This window comes from Pongo pygmaeus, chromosome 6 (genome assembly GCF_028885625.2).
Source record: "Pongo pygmaeus isolate AG05252 chromosome 6, NHGRI_mPonPyg2-v2.0_pri, whole genome shotgun sequence".
Taxonomy (NCBI): domain Eukaryota; kingdom Metazoa; phylum Chordata; class Mammalia; order Primates; family Hominidae; genus Pongo; species Pongo pygmaeus.
The window spans coordinates 136,497,610-136,519,771 of record NC_072379.2 but is presented as its reverse complement, the minus strand read 5'-3'; the positions used below and the strand labels follow the sequence as shown (position 1 = coordinate 136,519,771).

The 22,162-nt window shown below is 37.5% G+C and overlaps 1 protein-coding gene and 1 long non-coding RNA gene across 6 annotated transcripts in view; one reads left to right on the top strand and one right to left on the bottom strand.

Annotated features, from left to right (window-relative positions):
* The window catches only part of LOC134739898 (uncharacterized), a 40,307-nt gene extending 25,696 nt beyond the window's left edge, over positions 1 to 14,611 (bottom strand). The window contains exons 1-2 of one of the 2 annotated variants that reach the window (XR_010126997.1): positions 14,465 to 14,611; positions 1,557 to 1,622 (exon numbers count right to left, since the gene is read on the bottom strand). This is a non-coding gene — a long non-coding RNA (uncharacterized LOC134739898). The remainder of the gene's footprint in view (positions 1 to 1,556; positions 1,623 to 14,464) is intronic. The other variant, XR_010126996.1, reaches the window with a different exon arrangement.
* Positions 1 to 22,162, top strand: part of DGKI (diacylglycerol kinase iota) — a 396,652-nt gene that overhangs the window by 233,152 nt on the left and 141,338 nt on the right. The window lies entirely within an intron of this gene.

Sequence of the window (22,162 nt, the reverse complement as noted above, 5' to 3'; positions counted from 1 at the left end):
GGGAACATATAGTTTTTTTTCTCCTTGTTTATTGTACAGTTCCACGCCCTTCTTTTAGTAGTTATTACTGTACACGAGATAGATGATCCTTCTTCACTGACCACTTGAGAATATATTTACTGGGACTAGCAGAAAATCATTGAGAGGGTTTCTAGGATGGTAAACCGCGTTCAGGTAAATGCATTTTTGTTTGTTTTGTTTTAGGGAAGCACGTAGTTAGCCTGCTCTTTACCCAGGTGGCTTGGAGAGTGTTGGTTTCTCCAGTCACGGGTGGTTGGCAGAGCTGGTCAGTGGCTTGCCTCTATCCACATTGCATCTCTTTCTGCCTGCCAGTGAATTGTTCCCTTCCTGATGTTCCCATTTTGGGGTCCTCCATACTCTGGTGCTTCAACTCAGTGTTGGCTTTCTGGGCAGCATCCTATTGTCCAGACATAGCCTGACCCACTCTTTCTACCCCTAAACACGTGGTATCCCACCTGGAGTTTTCCTTTCTTAGGCATTTTAATAAACTGACTTGAGGTAAGGTAATATTGACTGGATATTTAGAATTCATATACATTTTATAGTGTGTCTCACTCCAACTAGTGATTAAGTGTCTGTGGGGTTGGAGAAGGGGATGGAAAATGAACAGAATTTTTGGCATCTTTTGAGTATTTCCTCTATATCATGCTATGTGCTTAAGGCCATTTCAGGGCTTAGCCTTTTGTCATTCTCTGTCACAGTGAGGGACTCTCAAAGGTGCTCCTCCCGTTTGTGGCCTGTAACGCATGGTTACCTATTTGCACTGAGCGGCTGGCTTCCTTGTGGTGCCTGTAAAGCAAGGGCGCGCTTTGCCATGCATTTATTGAGTCAGTATAACGGTATGCAGAAGTCCTTACAATAGCCAGCAACACAGGTGCCCTCACTCACTACCAACGCTTACTGCTCTCTCTCTGTGGTGGTACATGTTGGTTGAGGAACAGGATTAGACAGTGCTCTCAGAGTGTTCCAGCTTTTGGCATCTGGGTCTCAGTTTGAAGCTGGGGTAAAAAATCCTCTCTGTCCGCTCCTTCCTTCTCTCCCAGAATCCGGACTTCCCCCAGAATTTTTCCTAGGTCATTTTCCAGAGGTGTTTTTTAGTTACATGTCTTTCTTTGTTTACATTTTGCATTTAGTGAAACTCCTCGCTCATTCCTCCTGCCCTCCCTGCCTGCCCTCCCTGCCTTTACCTTCTATTAGGTTAAATACACAATTGCTGAGGTTATATGTTAAAAAACGTGGCATGTCAGTAGTTGTATATGGTTCATCACATTCCCCCTAGAAATGTTAGAGTTAAATGGACCATGGGTTTGCTGGAAATCTATGAACTACTAAGTGAAAAACCATCTCTGAAACTGTACTATAGTCTATGTTGTTGGGTCACTTGTAGATACTTTTGTTAAGAAGATATGCAGAAGCTAAAAGTTTTTACTATATATAGGCAGAGAGCTCACAGTCTTAGGCCTGCTGCTTCTGTATTTAATAACCTTATCAGACATGAAATGGTTTTCAGGTATTTAGTTTTAAACAGCTTTTACCTTTGTGTTGAGAATTCGTATTTGCTCAGCAACCATATTGTTAAGAGTTCATTTGAATTTCTGCACCTATAGAAGCACATAAAAAGAATTGTTTTCTTTTTGTACTCATGGCACACATGATATATGATGGCATTTTTTGTAGCACTTAGCTTTGCAGGTGTTCAAGAAGCAGTCTCTACTTAAAAATACTGTTACTGGCTGGGTACGGTGGCTCACACCTGTAATCCCAGCACTTTGAGAGGCCAAGGTGGCCAGATCACTTGAGACCAGGAGTTCAAGACCAGCCTGGTCAACATGGCAAAACCCTTTCTCTGCTGTAAATACAAAAATTAGACCGGTGTGGTGGCACGTGCCTGTAATCCCAGCTACTCAGGAGGCTGAGGCACGAGAATCTCTAGGACCACAAGGCAGAGGTTGCGTGGAGCCGAGATCACACCACTGCACTCCAGCCTGGGCAACAGACTGAGACTCTGTCTGAAAAAACAAACAAACAAACAAACAAAAGAACCAAAAACAAAACTCAAACAATAGCAACAACACACCCCAAAACTGTTACTTACTTTCTACCAGAGGCAGTGGTGCCTGCGTCCAAGCCACCCCATGCCCTCTGAAAGACTTATGAGAAATGGGAATAATGGTATAATTTTCATTTTATTAATGAATATTTATGACTTAAAAATAAAAATCTTTATTAGTACTTGTGAAAAATTATCATTCAACACTATATTTTGAGAAAATCAATACAGATAGCACACTTTCAAAAGAAAGCAAAAAAACCTAGTCATCATGTAATATTTGCTTACTAAACCTTAATTGCTCTCATTCTGATCTTATTTACCTTCTAACCTTCTATGATTAAATATTTCTTTCGATTTTACCAGAAAACCGTGTTTTGAAATCTAAGGTCTTCCACTAGATTTCCAAGTGGACTTTCAAGTTCAAGGTCTGCCTTTCCTTCGAGACTGTTCTGTAAGTGTTCTTCCACCTTCTGAGTCCTTCAAGCCTTTGTCTGCTTTGGCCATCAATTGTGTGAACTGCACCATTTCAAACAATGAAGAAAGAGAAACTTGAAAGACATTTTCTTTATTTCCTGCCTTCCTTTCTTTGCCTGTCTTCTTTTTTCTTTACTTGAGGAGAACTAGTCGAAAATATCTTTAGCATTTTTAGCTTAAAAACCTCTGTGTGTGTGCGTGTGTTCCCAGTAAGAAGAAGGTGGTTGTTTAATTCATCTTTAAAAATTAGGCTTCTTTCACACAGCATGTTAATTGGATATTCGAGACATAAGTGCTGTGGCTCCCTTAGTAACAGTTCCCTTTCCACTTAGATGCCAGTGCTCCTTGTGGTTCTGCCCTTTCTCTGGGAGACTGTATCTCTGATCTGTGTCTTCAGCCCAGAATTTTCTTCTAAAGATTGAAGACTCGTACCCGAATATCTTAGTTGACATTTTTACCTTAATGTCTCATAGTAACCTCAAACTACATGCTAGAAACTGGACTCATTAACTTTATTTCCTTGACTTTTCTACCCCACCATCCAGTGAGCCTATTCCATTCACAGCTGTACACATGAAACTACCATCCACTCATTTGTCCTGTTCCTGGCCTCTGGGGTTCTCTCAGTCGCTTCTACTTCTATACACCTGTGTTAGTCCATTTTTGCATTGCTGTAAAGAAATACCTGAGGCTGGATAATTTATTTATTTATATTTATTTGTTTGTTTATTGAGACAGAGGCTTACTCTCTTGCCCAGGCTGGAGTGCCATGGTGCCTTCTCAGCTCACTGCAACCTCTGCCTCCCGGGTTCAAGTGATTCTCCTGCCTCAGCTTCACAAGTAGCTGGGACTACAGGTGTGCGCCACCATGCCCAGATGTATTTTTGGTAGAGACAGGGTTTCCCCATGTTGCTCAGGCTGGTCTCGAAGTCTTGGGCTCAAGTGATCTGCCCGGCTCAGCCTCCCAAAGTGCTGGGATTACAGGCGTGAGTCACTGTGCCCAGCCAAGGCTGGGTAATTTATAAAGAAAAGAGTTTTATTTGGCTCACAGTTCTGTAGGCTGTACAAGCATGGGACCAGCATCTGCTTGGCTTCTGGTGAGGCTTCAGGAAGTTTACAGTCAGGGCAGAAGGTGAATGGGGAGCTGGCATATCATATGGTGGGAGAGAGAGCAAGAGGGAGGGGGGAGGCACCATACTCATTTAAACAACTGTTCTCACATGAACTCAGAGTGAGAACTCACTCACTACCTCAAGGAGGGCACCAAGTGTTTATGAGGGATCTGCCCCCATGACCAAAACACCTCTGACCAGGCCCCACATACAACATCGGGGATTCCATTTCAGCATGAGATTTGGATGGGACACACATCCAAACCAAATCAACATCCATCAGGGTAGCTACCACATTCTTTGAGCTCTGTCTTCTGTTTATTTCCCAAGTCTTTGACTCTAATCTCCTCTATCCTCTCTACCAGTAAAGCAGCCAGAGTTCAAAAGTCATGCGAGCTACCTCTCAGCAGCATTACTAAAATATGCTTCTGACTATTTTCTGTTCCCGCCCTTGCTGCCTTCACATAATCTGTCTCTTCTGATATACCCATTAGATTGATCTAAGAATCCCAAGCCTGTGTTCCTTTGCTTTGCAGACCTTTTTGATCACTCCCTTCTTCATTCTCTTTGCTCTTTGTTCCAGGGAAGATTGCTGTTCCTGGAACAGTAGCCTGTCTCCTGCATCATCCTGGTTTTGCTCTCTCGTCCTCTTCTTGCAGTGCCCTCTGCACCTCTTTATCTTCTGCTAACTCGTCGCCCACAGCTTAGGACCCCATTGAAATGCTACTATTCCTAATAAGCCTTTTCTGTCTACTTCTAGCTGTTAGATGTACCTTTACATGTTTCAGTGGTGCTTTTGGTTATTTCCATTACACCACTTACTAAAAATAGTGTAATCATTGATTTACTCCTCCTTTCTCTGCTCTGTGGGGAGGCCCTAGGATTTTCCTCTTAGGATCCCCAGTGTCTGTCATAGCTCGTGAGACAGTCACATCTTGCATCAGCGACTCACACATGAATCCATTCTATAATGCTATCTCTGCTGTGTTTCTCAGAAATTGCTTTCTAAGATAACATAAATCTAAAATTTTGTGAATATAAAACTAGTATCAAATGTGTTTTGATCACATTGTCTTATAAGTGAAAGATACGTATTTAATAATTTCAAGCTGTGGTCCACATAGATAGAAGGAATTTCCATGAGAAATAGTTAACTAATAGGGCTTCATGATGCCACTAGATCTTCATTTATGCAAAAGGAAAAATTAATGTTTTCTAAAAAATATTTCTTGGCTTATAATCCTGTTTGCTATTACTATACACAAACTAAAAAGCTAGGTCCCACTGTGTTCAGAAGCTCCTCATTTATATGGGAACATATGTCATTTATCATAGCATAGGAATCTACACAGAGTATGAACTACAGTAAATACCTTCCCCACAAAAAGTAATAAGCAGATTTATCTAGGTTCGTATTCGTACGCTAGTAACATGATGGCCAATATGCTGGATTATGTTCTTTATTTGAAAGGTGCCACTGAAGGATAATAGAAACAAAATTACCCAGGTGTTTCAGGAGATCTTCAATGAGCTATTAATAAATAGATAATATTATCCTTAGTTCACTAGTAATTAAGGCTACATTATTAAAGATGATCATTTTATCCAATGACCAGGTTTCTAGTCAGCAAACTTTGAATTGAGCAATCGAATTCCATCATCCTAGGCTGCTGAGAAGTATTATTGGTTGGAAATGATAGTACTTGGAGGATAACACAGACAGAGAGAGGCTTGGGCTGGAGTTAACTCATGGGTGACTTTGTATGAGAAGTTATGTATCCTGCAGAACAGAGAGATCCGGGGAACTAGGTCTAATGTAGTTTCATGGTAACTCTTTAAATAAGAGAGTGGAGAGAATAATTATGTAAAGTCAACAAAACATTTTGGGTTTAGTTTCTTAAATTCTACATCTTGTCTTTTCTAGCAGCTGCTATAGACTCCAATATAAAAGAAGGGAGAAAAGGGAGAAATCTGTGGTTTCATTTTCCTACCCAGAATGTGGGTGGAATGATAGCAATACAGTATACAATTAGACTTTCTTGATATTACCTTTGGAGTTTTTTAAAAGCCTTTGTTGTTTAACTGAAGGAAGTTGAAGTTTTGGTTGAGACACTCTTTTTAAGATGATTGTCTTTTGATGAGTGTTCCTATAAAGCCTGGGGAAACCTGATGGCTGTGTGATGAAAGGGTTAAATTGACCTTGAATCTTTTCAAAGATGAGTTTACCATGCCAGCCTACCACTCAATATGTAAGTGTGTGCCTTCTCTCCTTGGGTGTCCTGATGGGCCTGAGCAAGGGAGGCCATGGTCATCCCCCTACACCTCCCGACCTGCTGTCCTGCATCAACCCCAGCCTGGCCCCGCTCTGGTCTGTGACTTGCCTAGAACCAGCGCCTTCTGTGTGTCCTGTTGGCTTCGTTGCTATCACCGGCTTTTTTTTGGATTATTTCCGTGGCTGGCTTGGTTTTCCTTTTCCTTTCCTTCGCTGTTTGGTGATGCGCTCATTTAATTTCTGTTTAAATTTTGTGTGTCTCTCTTTCTCTCCCCTGGCTTGTTCCTTGTCTGTCCACGCTGTCGCTGACTCTGTCTTCGCTGCTCATTCCCTGCTGCCTCTAGTATTCATCAGGTGCAAACTGCGGACCTGCGGCGAGTGTCTGCTCCCCCCGGCTCCTTCACCATGTGAGTACAGTGCCGTTCTGTTTCTACATTTTCTCCCCAGCCTCGTCTCCTCAGGGTTGGACTACCTGTGTCCCTTGCCTTCACAGGTCTGTTCCTCAGATAAGGAAGCCACCTCACCAGAATTGCTTTCTGTTGCCCTCTTTGATTTGAAATGGAGCTGTGAAGTTTTTTATGTTCTATGTGCTTCCATCCTCTAAGTTAACAGTTCAATTTTTGGATGAGATACTTTAGGGCCCATGGTTGCCTGGGGTTGTATAGAATTCCATACTAAGCATTGGTTTTTATGGAAAGTGCATAATACCATTAGACTATGTCATTACTTACGGCTCAGAGATAAGCTCGAGGAAGTGCCTACAGCCCTCAATTTCTGGATGAAACCTTAAGATTCTGCGTGGAGTTTTGAGTGTGTGTATGTGTGTATTTCTGTTTTGGAAGATCCATAGTTACCGTAAAAGTTCAATGACCCCAAACTGTGTCACTGAGTTAGCAAAATGCATTTTTATCTATATTTAGGAGTTTTTGCTTAATGTAGTCCGGGGTATTATTTTTTTCTAGTGAAAACAAAAAAATATGTTTTTTAGCATTTCAGCTCAGAATTATTTTGTGCTGTGGACTCTGCTTTGTCCTTTGTTTTCTCCGTACCACATATGCTTGTCTAGCATTTATTATGCTTCAGGGACTGTTACAGATACTTTACATATTAATTCATTTACTCTCCCAACAACCCTTGGCCATATGTGGTATAATTATCTCCCTTCTCTGCATGAGGAATCTGATAGACGGAGAGGTTAAGTAACTTGCCCAAGGTCAGACAGTTAATAAATCATAGAGTAGGATTCAAACTCAGGCAGTCTGGCTTCAAAGTTCATGTTCTTAACAATTCATAGTCTGCTGCCTTTCATCTATCAGGATCTTGTATATTTCTCAAGGCCCACTTGAATGATTACCTTTCCAAAGAATTCTTCTTTGATTCTTGCTGTCAGAGTTAATTACACCCTCACTGGAGTTTATCATTCATGTATCTGTTGCAGTTCTCAAGGTTTAATTTGGTGTTAATTACATTAACTCTGTGTCTGTGTATTTTACACAGTAGACTTAGGCTATTTGAGATGATTGGCAATATCTTAATATGAATCTTGTGTTCCCAGCCGTGTTCACAGATTTTAATATGAAGTATTCTGAAGCCAAACAATGATTGATTGGTTTTCTTGGTGGAATGAGTGAATAAAAGAATACATGTCTAAATAGAATTGTACAATATCTAACATCTGGTGATATGTATGACAAAGCAATTCCTAAAGTTCAGTTATATAATCTACTTTCAACTCTCATCTTATGGATACTAATTTATTTATTCATTAAAATATGTATTTATTCAAAAACCTTTATTTTGCACTTGCTCTGTGCCAGACGGTATTTTATGCTGTGTGTCTAGTGGTAAGCACAACAGAGCACTACCTTCCTGGAGCTTACACTTGAGCAGTCAAAGAATCAATAGGAAAATGACATTCAATTGCCAATTTGAATGTTGTGGCTGGAGTAAAATTCTATATTCTATATAGGCCAGTTCAATAAATTTGAGTTTAAGGAGTGGCTGCACGTGATCGTTATTTTTAGTGGCTCCGTTGATTGTGACCAAAGAATTGAGAATGTTAACAGCAGAAACGCATATGATAGTCATCTTGTTTCTATCATGGGTTAAGTTTTGGTTGTATTTACACTTTAGTTGTGTATCTTAAATTGGACTGTTTATCTCTTATTCCACGAGTGTGTGTGCTACATACAGTAAAGTAAATTGTTCATACTTGTTTCTGTAGGGTGCAGCAGGCACTAAGTTGTGGTTACTTTAAAACTTGAATGTTAATTTGAAAATATTTTATATCTACATATGATATATATTGAATATTACATGTCATAGATTTTCTACCTATAGATGAAACATTTATATAATAAACATTAAATCAGGATATTATTTTAAAAATCAGTTAATAAAACTATATGGAATACAGCAAGGAATGTGGAGAAAAGTTTAAGCACATGTGCATTTTGTCTGTTTATGTTATGGCAGTGAAGATAGCCTTGATTTACTCACACACTAGTGTTTGCTAATTTCAGCAATGTTGAAAAAACCATGGTAACATTGCTTAGGTCCTGTCGAAGTTAGGAGCCCCAGTATTGTTAAGTGAGATTTTATATATTTTTGGCGGGGAGGGGAAGGGGGTTGCTCTCTAATCAGCCATTCTCTGCTCAGAACAACTCTTTTTTACAGATGATCTTTTCTTTGGGTGAAACCTCTCTTTATGCTGCTCTTGAAGCAATTGTTGCTTCCTTCAAGAAGCTTGAAGTAATCTTTTTTTTTCTCTCTAGCTTTCAGAAGACTTTTTCTCCAGGGATGGAGTACATGGTGGTAACAATGCAATGTATGAATTATTAGGAATTGCAACATACTACTAATGTCTGTGTATATGCAAAATTTCCAGTGTATTCAGAGAAAAATCATGAAATTTTATGTTTTGATCATTTATGACAACATATGAATTGATTAATTTTAATCAATGGTATTTAGTGATCTCATCCAATAGGACAAAACAAAGCAAATAGAATATTTGTCCATAAGTCTTGCATAGTGCGACTTAATGAATTAATAAATTCTTTATAATTGATTGGCTTCATAATGAAGTAAAGTCCTCATTGGAAGAGACATGTACACACTACATTTCATAAATCATGACTAGTCATGCTAAATGCTGTAACTGCCAACTCCTATTCAGCTAATGCCAAAAAAGTATGAAACTGCAAAATGTGTCTTCTAGAACTCTCTTAGCCTTTAGTAGCTACCTCTCATTAGGTTCTGTTTCCCTCCTGCTCTTCCCCCATGCAAATGAAATAATGTATTCCATTTACATCTAATTTGTTCATTGCTTTCATCTTTCAACAAACATTATTGAGTGTTTACTTCAGTTACTCGATGCTCTGTGGGTTACTGGAGAAGCAGAGACGAGAACACTAAGGTTTCTGCCCTGGAGAAATGAACATGCTAGGAACAGACCCAGTTGTGTTGCCTATGACAGAATTACGAAGCCATGTGACAAGCATCCAAGTAGAGGTTCTGGTTGTTCTTCCATATGAATGACTTTGTATTGAATGTTTATTATATTTGCTTTTATTTTTAATATTTAAAGTTAACATACTGTAAAACTGACTTTTCTGGTGTACAGTTCCATAAAGTTTAAGACATATAGAGATTCATATAACCACCACCGTAGTCAGGATATAGATCAGTCTGTCACCCCAAAAGAGCTGCCTCATGATGTATCCCATTGTAGTCAAACCCTCCCATCTCCCAACCTCTAGCAACCACTAATCATTATAGTTTTGTGTTTTCAGGAATGCCATATAAATGGAAGTATACAATGTGTAGTCCACTGTAGATGGCTTCTTTGACTGAACACTACACCTTTAAGATTTATCCAAGTTGTTGCGTGTATCAATTATTTGTTCCTTTTTATTTCCCAGCTGTATTTCATTGTATGGATGTTTTAGCTTGTTTACCCACTCCCCCAGTGAAGGATACCTGGGTTATTCTTCCACTTTGGTGGCAATAATGAGTAGAGTTCCTATAAATATTGATGAACAGGTTTTATGTAAACATAAGCTTCATATCTCTAGGTTAAACATGTAGGAATGGGATTGCTGGGTCATATGGTAAGTGTATGTTCACCTTCGTAAGAAACTGACAAACCGTTTTCCAGAATGGTTGCACCATTTTGCATTTCTACCAGCAATGTATGATCATTCCAGTTGCTCCACACCCCTATCAGCACTTGGTACTGTTAGCATTTGGGAAGCATATGTCCAAGTCTTTTGATCATTTTTAATTGGGCTGTTTGTTTTCTTTCTGTGAGCTTTGAGAGTTCATCATGTATTCTGCACCCAAGGCCTTTGTGTGCTTTGCAGACATTCTCTCCCAGTATATATCCTGTCTTTTCATTCTCTTGGTGATATGTTTTGTAGAGTGAAACTTTTTGACAGAATCCAGATGATCATTTTTTTCTTTATAGAGTTGTGGTTTTGGTATTATGTTAAAGTACTCTTTGTCTAATTCCAGGTGAATATTTTCTCCTTTGCTTTCTCCCAAAAGTTTTATAGGTTTTCTATTTTGCGTTTAGTTCTGTGATCTATTTTGAGTTTTTTTCTATAAGATGTGCCATTTAGCTTGAGGTTAATGTTTTTGCATATGGATGTCCAATGCTTTTGGCACCATTTATGAAAAGATTATCTTTTCCTATTGAATTGCCCTTACAACTCTATCAAAAATCAATTGGATATACAAAAAGTCATCCCTTAGTATCCATAGGGGATTTTTTTCCAGAGTCCCTTTTCTTAGATTCTAGATGCTCAAGTCCCTCATATAAAACGGGTATTTGCATATAACCTATGTACATACTTTCATGTATTTTAAATCATCTCTAGATTGCTTATAACATCCAATACAGTACAAATGCTATGTAAATAGATGTTCAATGTATTGTTTGGGGAATTGTGACAAGATAAATAGTCTGTACATGTTCAGTATAGACAAAACCATTCTATTTTTCTGAATATTTTCAATCTGTGGTTGGTTGAATCTGCAGATGTAGAACCCACAGAAATGGAGAACTGATTATACACACACACACACACGCACACACGTATACGCACACACAGACACACAGATCCAATGTAGACTCTATTCTGTGCCATTGACCTATGGTTTATGCCTTTACCAGTGCCATATTCTTTCTATTATTATACCTTTATAATAACTCTTAAAATCTGGTTGCATTATTCCTCCAAATTTATTCTTCATTGTCAACACTGTCGTGGCTATCTGAGTTTCTTTCTCTTCCCATACATATGTTTAGAATCAGCTTGCCTATGTCTCCAAAAATTCTACTAGAAATTCGATGACTGGAATTATATTGAGTCTATAGATCAACTTGGGGAATGTTGATATCTTTACTGTGTTGAGACTCTCAGTTCATAAATTCTCTATGTCTCTTCATTTATTTTGTTTGTCCATCATTGCTTGGTAGTTTTTTGCATAAAGATTTTATACCTATTTTGTTAGATTTGTGTCTAAGTAGTTCATGTTTTTGGAGCCATAGTAAATGGTTTTCTTTTTTGGTGTGTTTTTAAAATGTTTGTTTCCAATTGCTCATTGCTAATACATAGAAATACTATGGAGTTTTTTTTCTTTTGATACAGGGTCTCACTCTGTCACCCAGGCTGGAGTGCAGTGGTGCGATTTCAGCTCACTGCAACCTCTGCCTCCTGGGTTCAAGTGATCTTCCCACCTCAGCCTCCTGAGTAGCTGGGGACTACAGGCACATGATACCATGCCTAGCTAACTTTTGAAGTAGTGTGGATTTTTATATGTTGACCTTGTATCCTATTGGCCTTACCAAATTCATTTTTTAGTTGTAGGAGTTTGGTAGCATCCTCAGGATTTTCTACATAGTCCAGCATTCTGTGAATAAGGATAGTTTTATTCCTTTCTCTCTAATCCGTATGCCGTTTCTTTCTTTTGCATTGTTGTCCTGGCTAGGATTTAGAGTACACTGTTGAATAAGAGTGGTGAGAGTTTCCCTCCTTGCTTTGCTTCTGATATTAGGGAGAAATCATTCTGTCTTTCACCATTAGATTGATTATTAGTTGTAGAATTTTTGTTGAAGTGTTTTGTCAGCATATCTGGAAAAGATTAGGGTATTATTTGTTCTTTATATGTTTGTTAGAATTTACCGATGAAACTCTCAGGGCTGCAAGATTTTTCCTCTTTCTGAAGCTATAAATTCAATCCAATCTCTTTAGGAGTTGTAGGACTACTCAGGTTATCTATTTCACCATGAATGAGTTTTAGTTGTCTTATAGTTGCTCGAAGTGTTTGAGGAATTGGTCCATTTCATCTAAAATGTTGACTAATGTATGTAGAGTTGTTGTATTTCCTTCTCTCTTTCATGTCTGTGAGGTCTGCAGTACAAGTCCTCTTTTATTCCTGATATTAGTAACCTGTATCTTTTTCTTCTTTGTCAATCTTGGTAAAGATCTGTCCATTTTATTGGCTTTTTTGAAGAATTGGCTTTTGTTTTACTAACTTTCTTGGTTGTTTTTCAATTTGCAATTTTATTGATTCCTGCCCTTTATTATTTCCTTCCTTCTGCTTGATTTGGGTTTATTTTGCTCTTTTTTTCCCATTTTTTTCTAAAGTGGAATCTTTTATTTATTTGCTTCAGTATGCAATTGATTCAAGTTCAGGCCACAAGTTTTGACTAATCTTCTAAGGGTTGTGGTTACAATGTTAGTTTTGTTTCCAAAGTCTTTGCATTGCTATTCTTATCTGTCTGGCTTACGAATGACTAAGTTGCCAGTATGGGATCTGGGTGGAGGTCTACCCTGTAGTTCAGTTCCCAAAGTCTGTGTTCTGGTGTTTAGGCTAGATTCATGTATTTGCAGCCTAGAGATAAACCCCTGAGAGTTCGTGAACATCTTTATGGAGTTGTTTTCTGAGTTCCTTCCTTTCTGCTGTCATCCCTGGTACTTTCTGGTTTCTTGGGGCTTCCTTTGTTTGGTCCTTGTGCCAGAAAGCTAAGGCTTTAGTTACCTCACTCTGCTGCATACTGCCTGTAACTGTGTTCATGTCCAGGGCCAACCTTATGATAACAGAAAGAAAAAGAAGCAATGATAGTTTCTGCCACTCTCTTGGCATTATAGCTCTTGTGATTAGAGAGGAAGCCCCACTTGCCTCCTAATTTTAGGTGCCGGAAGGCTTTGTCATTGCTGCTGCCAGAAATAGTGAAAAGGCCTGAGTAGTGGTGTAGTGGGAGCAAATTGGGGGCGGGGGGAAGAAAGGGAGATCCTCTTCCATTTCTTTCAGCATTCAGAGTCCCTTTTTTTCTTAGAGCTGGAGCACAAGCATTTTGCTAGAGCTCTTTCTCTCTGCTCCTGGTGTCCCCTTTTGGGCTTTATGCTGCCTGAAGTCCAGGCTGGGGCTTATTGGAGGGAGAGGGATTGGGGAGTTTACTACCAATTTGATAGTATCTTAAATTCTGATGTTCTTCACCAATCTACTGCTATCATTTACTTTTCAAAGTTCTCAAATAGCTGCTTTATGAAACCTGTCCACATTGTATAGTTGCATTCAGTGGAGGAGAAATAATGCTGTGTGCTGACCCACCTTCACCAGGATAAGATCTCCCCTGTTTTTTGAAGCAGAGAACTATCGGACTGCATTCCTTCTTGCCCACTGCAGTGACTCAGCGAGTGCCATAGCTAAACTCAGCAAAACAACTCTGCAGAGATACCAGTGTATTTTGAATTACAACTAACATATGTTAAGTGTAATCTACCATCTTGCACAGCAGTTGCAATTTAAACATAAACAGGATATATCCCACTGCTAAATTGTGTGGGTCTGCTTATTACCTTGGGAAAAGCAAAGTTAGAAACCGATCCACGAAAAAAATATGAATTGTCATATTTGACCACTGAATATGACTCAGCATTCCAAAATTGCTTCTGATAAATGAAGACTTCTTGGTAAGGATGAAAGTAAATTGATTTTTATTCCAGGAAGAAAGGAAGTTTTATTAAAAGAAAGGGAAATATTTTTGATATATTAAAATTTTTTATCGTTCTGTTTTAGGTGAGTTTAAGAATTTTATTTTTATAAAACTACCAAGACGGAGCAAAGAACCTTTGATCTTCACAATTGAAGAAAACGTAAATCAGCCATAGGTGGTTAAATGTTTGCATTGCCTCTGGCCAGAGAAATAAACTAGAAGTAGAAGATCCTTTGAAAAGCTTTCTAAAATTCTGTAATTCTGTTCTACAACTAGTCACATCAAAACTTTTGTTCTAACATTTCCTTGAGTTTGTATAATTATATTATGAAAGGTCTCTTTATTCTGTTTACTTAGTTGTGGCCCTTTAATTGGAAAATAAGACTTCATTTGTGTTATTCAGAACCCTTTTTCCTTTCCTTTCCTCTCTTTATAAACTCTGCCACACCTTAACTCTTTAAGGAAGTAACAAAAATGATGCCAAAGTGGAAATTTGTATGCATGCATTTGTAAACTAAAAGGCTTACCTCTAAAGCAGCTGAGATGATCCATCAGTTATGGTTCGCCTCAATGAATTAAGCTGCTGGTGGCTAATACACAACCTTCCTGAGAGTCTGAGAATGAATCACACTCATGGGCCAGTGGAGCCTCCAGAAATGTGCTTCATGTCTGGGGCAGAAATCTGTCCAGATTCTGATTCATGGATTATGATTTTTGAGTCATAGCTCCTGGACCCAAAAACCAATTTTGAGGGTACCAAAACAGTCTAAGTACTTCAACTTGTGTGATTAGGTTTGTTGGTCATGCTTTTGTTATTATTATTGTATTCCTAGGTGATTATCTCTGAATTGTAGGATTATCGATAATTTTTTTTGGATTTCTGTATTTTCTGATGGATTTCCATGAATGGGGAGTACTTCTAAAAAGGGAAAAAAAGCAAAACACTTCATATTTTTGAAAGAACAGGAGAAAATTGTTACATTCTTAGAATTGAAAGGCATGCCATTTGCTGAATCTTAAGGTCAGATAGTGAAGTGTAAGAGTTAGCTTCAGGCTACCTGGAAAGCAAAGCTATTTGCTCTCTAAATTTCTGAGCAAAGGAAGATGCTAAACTTTGCCCATCGTCTCTTCTTCCTTTCTTTCTCTCCCTTGGCTCCTGAATTTCTTGGGTAATCTTACTAGTAATTTCACTTCAGACTGTGCACAGTTTCTTGACTTTCAGTCATACCATCATGTCATCCCTTCTTTCCTCTTGTTATGCTACTCTTCCCTGATAGTTCCATAAAACAGACATCTGCAATGGACAATTCCAAAGAAAAGAAATTAATGGTTACTTGGACTTCAGCTCATGCCAGTTTCCACACTTTATCTCTCAGTTTCCATGACAGCCCAGGCTGCAACTCAGATAATGTTTTTTTTTTTAATTTTAAAAAAAATTTTTAAATGAATTTCTCCCATGAGTTCCCTCACTCTGCCTGGGCTTCCAATCCACTCCAAGAGGTCTAGTGACACAAAGAAAAGGGGCAGTGGAAGCAGTCCATGGGTCTGTAGCCAGAGCGTCTTCCTCCTTATTCTGCAACCCCTCTTTCCTTATGGTAACATCTTTCTGATTTGAGTATCTGGGGGAACCCTGCATTTGTCTGTGTAACATCGGCCATGTATTAACCTTTTGCATTTCAGTTTTTCAGATATTTAAAAACTGCAGTTGGTCCTTCGAATTCCTATCAGCTTTGAAGTTCTGTTATGGTAGAATTCAAAGCATGATCTTAGAATCATAAGAAAATCTGCCCCCCAAAAATCCGTAACGTGAAGTGGATGAGACTTGCTATGGGACAAGACAGCGTTGTCCTTGGTTCTGAGTACTGGGCAGGGGGGCCAGGCCGTGTTCTTCCTTGGTAAGCATAGTTCATGTCTCACCTTCCTGTCAGCAAGAACCAAAGTGGATTTTTACATTTAGTCAGAGACATAATATGTACCTAAGCACTTTGCTCTGTGATCAAATTTAACACCCTACTAACTTCTAAGGTCACAATTGCTACTAGTTTCATTCCCTAGATGAGAAGACAGAGAACAAGAAATGGTAGGAAACTTGCCTATGATTGCATGCTATACATTGATAAAGCTGACATCATAGCATTTAAGGCATTGATCTCTGCTGTCAATATCACTTCTGGTCATTTTCTTGTGTGTGCATACATGTGTGTATATTTATATTATTTATATATTTTAATCCAATCATATTATATAAACTTTTAAAGGAAACTTGGTTATGAAGAATAACAATTCAATTCTGAATGTTGCAAATGTGTGAATCTTTGGTGTCATAGGTTTATAGTTCAAGTGTTGTTGTAATAAAATTTCAGAATGACAAATTCCAGGTAAAAATAGCACCGCTAAGTAATTTGAAGTCTTTTAGAATCCTAAGGAGTGGCATTTGAACTGAGAAACAGGCTTATCAGGAAACATCATGCTGACATCCACAGTGGAGGAATCGTTCCTATGTTCTTATATTAGTAACAGTCAACCCAGAGCTTGGCAATCAGTCCACTTACGTAAAGGCGCAATACACTTAGGGCCCCTTCCACATTTAACATTCTATCTTATTGCTTTCAAATTTATTTTTGGAGATGAATTATTTATGTCCTCATAGGTGTAGAAATAGTCTTACCACTCAGCACTTTTCATATAGTAAAAGGTTACTTCAAAAGTGCGGCGGAGATTTACTGCAGGTTTTGTTGCCTTGAGTGTGCAGGGAATAAGGGAGCTCTTGCAGAAGTCAGACTTGGGGGTAAAGGAGAAAGTTTGCAGGAAGGTTTGGGGATAGTACATGTGCCAGGTATGTTTGGCAGGGAAAAGGAGGGGGAAACATTTATGAAATTTTTAAAAAATAAAAATAAATTTCACAAATAGAAATCTGACTTTAGAGATACAATTAGTCCAACAAATACAACACTTGTTTTTTAGATTTTTCTATGTTTTTAATAGATAAGTGAAAATTAGGGTCTGAATAGCCAGGGCAGGGATATCAAACTGGCAGAGGTTCCCAAGCCAGATTGTAATTTTTGAAAATTAAAAATTAGATTTCTCTCATTTTTCCATTATATATCTTTTTATAAACACTAGTTGTAGGATTAGAACAAAAGGAGTTAGTTCTTTTTGTGCATCTTTTTATAGATATCTATATGAGTTTGCTAGAACTGCCATAACAAAATACCACAGAGTGGGTGGCTAAAACAACAGAAATTTATTTCCTTACAATTCTGGAGGCTGGAAGTCTAAATGAAGGTGTCAGCAGGGTTGGTTTCTTCTGAAGCCTGTCGCCTTGTCTTGTAGATGCTGTCTTCTCATGTCTTCATATGGTCTTTCCTCTTTGTATGTCTGTGTCCAAATTCCCTCTTTATATAAAAGACACTAGTCATGTTGGATTAGGCTCCACTCTAACAACTTCATTTAAACTTAATTACTTCTGTAAAGACCCTGTCTCCAAATACAGTCACATTCTGAAGAGCTAGGGGTTAGAACTTCAATTTACCAATTTGGGGGACAGATAACTTAGTACATAACTGCATCATACTAGATAAATTTGATTGGATTTTAGTTATATTTCTGTGTCACCCTCTGAAGACTAAACTTTGTGTATATTAGTTATATAAATATTTTACTTGTTTAAAATATTTTTTTATTAAAGGGTATAAGGAGAGCTGAAGAACATTACCCTATTATTTATAACAGATTTTCCATATTAATTATATAGATACAATAAGGTGATTGACATCTCTGGACCCAAATTCACTTTCTGTAAAATAAAGTGGTTGAACAATATGTACTTTAAATTTTTGTTCAAATCTGAATTCCTAAAGCATGATTATAATAAAAAAAATCTACAGAAATACGTACAGACTATAAACGGGAAGGAAAAGGAATACTTCTGTTAGTCTCTGTGAGTAAAATATTTATTTAAAAATGGACTCCCCACCCAGAAAACAAAGCAGAACAAAAAACCTAAATATTTTTGGATCGACCATTATAACTGCCATGTTATTAATGGATTTATTGCATTCAGGAAGGAAAAAGAGACATTTCAATTTTTACTCCAGTACTAGAATAAGAACTGACATTATCCTCTGACATATCAACAAAGAAACCTAGATGTTTGTTTTGAGCATTCCAAACAAATAATCCAAATAATCCAATTATTTTGGATTACTTTGCTGAAGTGGTAATGAAGTGTGAGGTGCATTTCATTTGTAGGAGGGCTTCAATTTAATTATACCAATTTGACTGAGTTTTGCTGGTCTGTCATAACACCCTGAAACACTTACATGAAATGAAAAGAGTACATTTTAAAAGGCATAAAAAGAAAGTACTCATTGATGCTACATTTAATTAATCCCTAGAACTCATCACATTTTGTGTCAGAAAATGAAATTCTATAAATGATTCACCAAGTACCAAAGTTATAGCTCAGGTATTTGACTGAAATAAAAATACTTTTCATCTTGGGCCATTATAAAAATTAAGAAAAAAGATAAATAAAATGAAAGTACCGTTGGAAGAATTACAAATGGAATGAAAAAGCCAAAGCCTTTCAGTCTTATATAATAAAGACCTATAGTTGTATTTATTTTGAAAAAGTAATCACTTAGACCTTACTGCTCTTAAGAAAGGTGGTTTATGTCCTCTAATTGGGATGTGATTATGTCATTTGGCTTGATGTTATTTTGTTGTCCAGGAAAAGTAAAATAAGTATGTTTTCTTGAGTAAAGGCTCTTGTCTTATAAATACATTGGTTTGCTGCCTTTAATAGAGACTTGATTTACTTTAATGTGGTAAGTGAAAGGAGAGAAAGAAATGGAACAAGCAAAGGCACTCCAAATTATTTTCACATTCTATTATGATATTATCAATAAAACCATTATTTTCTTTCTTTTTCATTGTTTTCTTTTTAGTATTTGTAGCATCAAAATATCTAACTAGTTATTTTGTGTTTGTTTCTCCTTCATCCAAGTAATTTATTTTATATATTTACTTTCATTATTATTTTTTTCTGAGACAGGGTCTCACTCCGTGGCTAGGCTGAAGTGTAGTGGCACTATTATAGCTGACTGCAATCTTGAACTCCTGGGTTCAAGTGATCCTCCCGCCTCAGCCTCCTGAGTAGCTGGGATAACAGGTGCATATCACCATGCTTATTTATTTACTTAAAAGAAAGTTTTTAGAGATGATCTCACTGTGTTATCAGGCTAGTCTCAAACTCCTGAGTTCAAGTGATCCTCCCAAAATGCTGAAATTACAGGTGCCACTGCACCTGGCCCCAACTGACCCATTAGTCCACCCATAAAAGTATATTCTAGGGAACTCTTTTTCTCAACCTTGCTATCAAATTTTGTAAAAGTTATTTTTGTTGATGAATAGTTGTTATATTGATATAATTATTGTGTGATTCTTGTAAGTTCTGTTCTAGACATGTCTTTATTCTGTCATTTTTACAAAGAGAAAAAGAATGTTTCCAAAAAATAAGAGCAGTTTATAAAATCCCTCAGTCATTGGATTGGGAATTAGAGAAGGGTGATGAAGGGTTTCCTCCCAATTGGCTAAATGGGCCGAATTGGAAAAGAGGGAGGGTCAGGTTTAGAGGACTCTCAATTATTCCTTCTTGGATTTCCAACAAGAAAACTTGGGCTGGTGGGAACACATCTGAGCTACTAATAGGAGCTGAAGTTCCCACCAGCTGTAGACTGATGAATAGAAATATGGGGCCATCTATATCTCTTTCCAGAGACAAATGTAGCTCCCCACTGATTCAGGGCCTTGGCAAGCAATTGTCAACCTGTCCAGGTAAAATATTAATTACCTATTAATGAAAAAAAAATTCTGCAATTATTTTTTCTCTAATACTCAGATTTTAGGAAAGTATGTACATTCTTTCATAAAATGTTTTATGTGAAAGGCTAAAACCATTTAAGAAAATGCCTTTTATGTAATGCCGCTTATTGTCAGGCCAATCCTTACTTTTTATTTCCTTTATAAAAACAAAACATGCTCTTCCCTTGACTGAGCCTGTTTCCTAGAAATGCAGATCTACTACCACACAATCTGCAGAGTAACTTTTCAGTAGTAATGCGTCCTGTAGCTCATACGTTCCATTCTTTCTATACATAATTGGGTTATGTGATTTCCCCATTTTAAGATAGCAATATCTGTTTTCACTTCATCATTGCTTCATGAATTTTGGCTACTGTTTTTTTGGATATTTTTATTTATAACACATTCTGAGTCTTTGATTTTTTTCTGTTGGTTTGTAGATGAAATGTGTTCAATATTTAAAGATTATGCCTAGTCTATTTTGGTTAAAATACTGTTTTAAAGTTACACATAGACATTCAAATACCACCACTTAATTCGTTAAAGTGCTTGGAGTTACTAGAAGGTTAGCAACTATACCAGTAGTTAGAAGCCTAGTTTCAGTGTTCTTCATGGTTGGTATGAAAGACCACAAGTGTTTTCTTCTGTGAAATGACATTTTTAAAATACACAAATCATAACACTTCATCCACACCCTTTTTTAGCAACAAAAGTGAATTTATCGATTGCAAATAAGAACACGAAAATACAACGGTTTGTGATTGCAAATCCCGGGGAAGATTTTTAGCATTTTAAATAACAATTAAGTTTAAGAGAGCCCTCTGATATATAGAAACTGAAAGCTGAAGCAGAAAATATCTGTCTTCCTGAACACATGAGATCTAAATCCATTTTGATGGCTTAGGAGTAACATTGTCCTCTTATGTCTCATTGGTTCAAGCCCAACTGCTCCTTGCTCCACTATGTGTAGTGATGAATGGTCCTCCCTCCAATCGACAGTAAAAGAATTCTCCATGCTGTGAGAATTCCATTTAGTACCATTGATTGCAGGCTATGGTATTAAAAGTAACTCATGTTAGTGTTTTGTGATAGAATCTTTAATCATTTTTAATAAGCAGGAAACCTTCATTACATGGATTTATTTCTTAAAGTGGAAATGATTTTGGCCTGATGTGATGAGAGACAGAGCTTGAGTTTTTACTTGTTCCCATTCCAACTGTTCTTAATTTTTCTTCATCTCAACAGTGGGAATTTGCAGAATTCTTCTATGAGAATGCATGCTACCTCTATGTCTAATTTCCATTTGTTTCTATTTCCTGTGGTACTTACTTCTCCTTTGCCTTTTATTAGGATATTTGTCCAACTTTTATACTCCTTAAGCATGAAAGAATATAAAAAGAGTGTATGTGGGAACTTAAAGTCTAAAACTCCTACCTTGAAATACTTTTTTAAAGGTTGTCATCTCTAGTTGCCAGTTCACCAAATATCAGGGCGGAAGACGCCATCTTCATGAGACTTAAATTTGCAATAATATCTAGTAATGAGTAGAAATTCTTCTCTTTTGTATTAAGCAGCGGCAAGCCAGAGGCTCAACGCGATACCTGAAGGTGGTACAGCAATAACGTAATGCATAGTCAGTGATATGATTTTTTGTTTGTTGCTTTTAGTTATGGGAGTAGGTTTTTCCTTTGAACCAAATTCTTTTGAGTGGTCCCATTCAGGCCAGTGATTCTGGCCTAATCACACATGATTAGGTGTGATGAAGAATGTAGTCAGTTGTCAGGAAAAAGATTTTTTTCTCATTGCAAATTTAGGAAGTCCATATGGGGATCAGTAATTTAACACATATTGAAAGCCTCATATTAAACATATGTAATGGGAGATTTAAAGATAAATATAGTTGGGCATCCTGTCCTTGAAGAGCTCATGATTTAATGGGGAGAGCAAAATCATCATATCATGATTACATTTATGTTTTAAACAGTGTGCAGTGTGATGAAATTTTTGGATGCAGGGGGCCCAATTAGCCTAGGTGCAAGATGATATTAGCTTGGTCTAAAGGGGTTTTAGTGGAAGGAGCAAAGAAGCATATGTATTTGAAAGATTTAGAGGAGGATAAATTGCAGCAGAGAGAAAGAATGAGCTTCTGGTAACTTAGTTGGGAAACCAGAAGAGTGTTTTGAACTGAATTCCAAAAGTAAAGAGCTTCAGGAAGCAGGGAGTTAACCATAGTGTGGAAGGCTACTGAAAAGTGAAGTCAAGTGAATTTAATATGCATGAATAAAGGAAAAAGAGAAAGTAACAATATTGTATAGTCTTATGGAGAGGGAACTTTGAGGTTCTGGGGCAATGAGTTGTTC